Raw genomic sequence first — 3951 nt, 5'->3', positions numbered from 1 at the left:
GGATCTCAGTAAAATTTTCGAAGAGAGTTTAATCCTCCCTTGATTCACAGAACATTTGCATGCCTAGGAAAATGCAATGTATTTTGAAACTATGCCCCAAATACTTTGCATTTAAGTATAAATAGGAGTTGTGTTCTTGGTCTAGACTTATATGTAACCCACGCTTGGCTCAGGTTTTAGGTAAAAACCTACAACATTTTGCCTACACAAAGGTCTGTTATGTTGAAAAGTTGTGCAGCATGTGGACAATTCTTTATAGTGTGGACCTGCCCTGTATATTGCAGGATATTTACTGTCCCTGGCCCCGCCCTGTACATGCCAGTTGCACTGCAGCTTCAGTTGCGATGATAATCAAACATGCCTCCTAACATTTCCAAAGTGGCCCTTAGGAGGCCCTTTGTTCCCTCCTTGAGAAGCACTAAAGTCTCTTTGCAGTAGGTGCTGCTCCATACTTCCTCAGGATACCTAATACCACCCAGCTTTCAGTTATTGCGAAGCAGCTTCCTAACTCTGTTGAGCTGATTTATATAAAGCTGAGTCTGTTAAGCTGATTTTTTCTTGTTACCACAAGCTGAATGATTGATCCTATGGGCTGATCCTCTATCTCTGATGGTGGCACCAGGACCTGTGATATAGGGTGGCACAGTGGTGTCCAGTGGCCTGGATATGCAGATACTCCCATCCCCAGCCCAGGCCAACACCCTAAAATGCTGTGGATATTTTCTGAGCATCTCTAAATCTTCCTCACAACATTAAATCCTTTCCTCACCTCCCAGGATGATTTCTGGGGTTTCCACCCCATCTCAGTGTCTTCCCATTATTCCCCGTTTCACATGGTCAGACTTGGTTCAGGAGATGGTGGTCGTTGGGTTGGGCTGGTTCAGCTGAGACTAGCTGTCCGTGGGGAATAGGAGCACATTGCAGGCAGCCCATGTTCTTAGCTGCTTCTGCAAAGGATGGTGTTTCCAGGTTCTTGTGGCCCTCTGTGCCCTCCTCTCCTCCAACCCATCGTTCACCATACCTGGCTGACCTCAGACTTCACTGTGGACAGATTTCCCTCATGCCTTGTTTTCCATGGCTACATTGGAGAGCAAGATTTAGGCGAATTCCCCTGCACCAGGTGCTGCTATGCTTTACAGCTCACTTCCTGTTGGCAGTTTTGGGGGAAACTGGGAGTGCTCTCAGACATCAGTAATCCCTGACCCCCATTTGCCAGTTTGGGGATTCTCTAAAAGGTTGATGGACAATCTGATTCTTGGGAATTCTGTGCTCTGCTCTCCAACTTTAGAATCATGCTGTGTAGTGGTCTTTGAGTCAGCATCCTGCCCTTACAGTTCCTGTCTCTTAGCAGCAGGCTTAGTTGTATCCTAGGTTTCAGCTGAGTGGCTAGGTTCTTGACCTCTGCATCTGAAGGTTAAATAATAGACTTGTGTTTGATGGGGGAGAGTAGAACCCCTCCGTTCCCTGCCTCCACTCCCCATTTCCAGCTGGCTCTCCATGATGGCAACAGGCATTATCGCTGGTAGACAGCAGGGGGTGGGGACAGGCCTCGGATCTCATTTCCCCAATTTCTCCTCTCTGGCCTGAATCTTATTTCCTGCCATCTTTCCATTTTCTGCCTCTGTCCATACAGGCTTTAGTACTAGGCAGACATTTAGCTTTTGCAGTTCTGCACAATGTTTGATTCTCTGATTCTTGACTTCCTAGACCTTAACAAGGCTGAATCCTGTTTCCATTCTCATCTCAGATAGGCCAGCTTTGGTGGAACCATATCACTTTTATAACGAACTTACTAGAGTAAAAGGAAATGGGAGAGGCTAAACTAAGCACGTAGGGATGAACATTGGCATAATAGAACTTTAAAGAAGCCAAAGCAGCGATTACTTTAGGTCAGGATAGTCATTAACTTGGGGGGCAGGGACAGGACTGTGACCAGGATGCCACGTGGAGGATTTCTGAAGTAACTTAGGGGCGACAGTTCCATTGAGTTGGGTGCTGGCTTATAATTTATTAAAGCTATACCTTTTTTGGTATAGTTTCCACATTTGTATGTATCTTACATTAAGTTAAACAATTCCATCAAAAGGCAGAGATGTCAGACTGGATTTAAAAACATGATCCAACTCTATTCTGCCTATAGAAGACAGATTTTAGCTTCTGAGAAACAAGTAGATTGAAAGTAAAAAGATATATCATGCAAACAACGGAAAGCTAACATGGTTATTCTGGTACGTAAAGATTTTATAACAATAAGGAGTCAATCAATCAGGAAGCTATAACAATTATAAACACACATGCTTCTAATAACAGAGCACCAAGATACATGAAACAAAACTGACAGAAATAGGTAATTCAACCTTCTTAGTTGGAGACTTCAATACCCCACTTTCAATAATTGCTAGAACAACTAGACAGCATATCAATAAGGAAAGAGAAGACTTGGTCAACTCTATAAACAAATTACAGGTTATAGACCTAACAGACATCTATAGAATACGCCACTTAACAACAAAATAGACATTCTTCTCAAGTGTACATGGAACATTCTTCAGGATAGACCATATGTTAGACTATAAATTAAACTTCAGTAAATTTAAAATGATAGAAATAATAAAAAATATGCTCACCAGTCAAAATAGAATGAAATTAGAAATCAGTAGCAGGAAAAAACTGGGAAACTCACAAATTTGTGGAAATTCAACAAGATACTCCTAAATAACCTATAGGTCAAAGAAAAAATCAAAAGAGAAGTCAGAAACTACTTTGAGATGAATGAAAATTAAGATACAACATACCCAAAACTTAAAGGATGCAGCTAAAACAGTACTTAGAGGAGAATTTACAGCTGTAAGTGCCTATATGAGAAAGAATAAAGAAAAAAGTGTGTACATGAATGTTTCTAGCAGCATTATTTATAATAGCCAAAAGGTGGAAACAACCCAAATGTCTATCAACTGATGAGTATTTAAATAAATGCGGTGTATCCATACAATAGAAATATTATTTGGACATAAAAAGGAATCAAATAATGATGCATGCTACAACATGGATGAACTTTAAAAAAAGAATGCTAAGTGAAAGAAGCCAGTCACAAAAGGCCACATATTATATGGTCATTGTTACGTAGGGCTAAGGAGGATTGTGGGGGACAGAGGGGATAGCTAAAAGGTGTAGGGTTTCTTTCTGAGATGATGAAAATGGTCTAAAATTGATGTAGTGATGGTGGCAATATCTGTGAATATACTAAAAACTATTGAATTGTACATTTTAAATGGTGAATTGTTTGATATGTCGATTATATCTCAATTAAATTGTTTTTAAAAAAGTTAAAAAATGAAACACCACTGAAAAAGAGAAACATTGCTGTAAGTAGATTTGCATACATTTGAGTCAGACATATTTGGGAGGAGCTGTAAGTTCAGGCTTAGCTAATAATAATAATAATAATAATAATAATAATAATAATAATAAATATAAACATTAAAAGTTTAGTTTTTCTTATTTTTATCCAACTTAAACTGTACTTGTTTTTATGCAAATGAATACTATCATAGAATAGATTCTCATATACATCTGTCTTCAACATCTTTTTATATTTCAGTTTAGCTTTTGTAATTAGCTGTTAGGTTGGTGCAAAAGTAATTGTGGTTTTTGCAATTATTGTTAACCTTTTAAACCGCAATTACTTTTGCACCAACCTAATATTTTAAAAGGCTGTATACAGTTTTAAGGTGTGAATGTGCTAAAGTTTAGGTGATAAGTCTTCCTACCCTCTGTAAAAAATTCTCAAACTCTTCTCTAAAGTGACTGTGCCATTTTGTACATCCACCAGCAACATGGGAGAGTTCCAGTCGCTCTGCAGCCTCGCCTCATCAGTATTGTTAGTTTTTTGTTTTTTGTTTTTTTTTTGCTCTTTCTAATAGGTGTGTAGTGATGTCCATTATAGCTTTA

The sequence above is a fragment of the Rhinolophus ferrumequinum genome, chromosome 20 (genome assembly GCF_004115265.2).
Source record: "Rhinolophus ferrumequinum isolate MPI-CBG mRhiFer1 chromosome 20, mRhiFer1_v1.p, whole genome shotgun sequence".
NCBI lineage: Eukaryota > Metazoa > Chordata > Mammalia > Chiroptera > Rhinolophidae > Rhinolophus > Rhinolophus ferrumequinum.
This window is presented reverse-complemented; position numbering follows the sequence as displayed.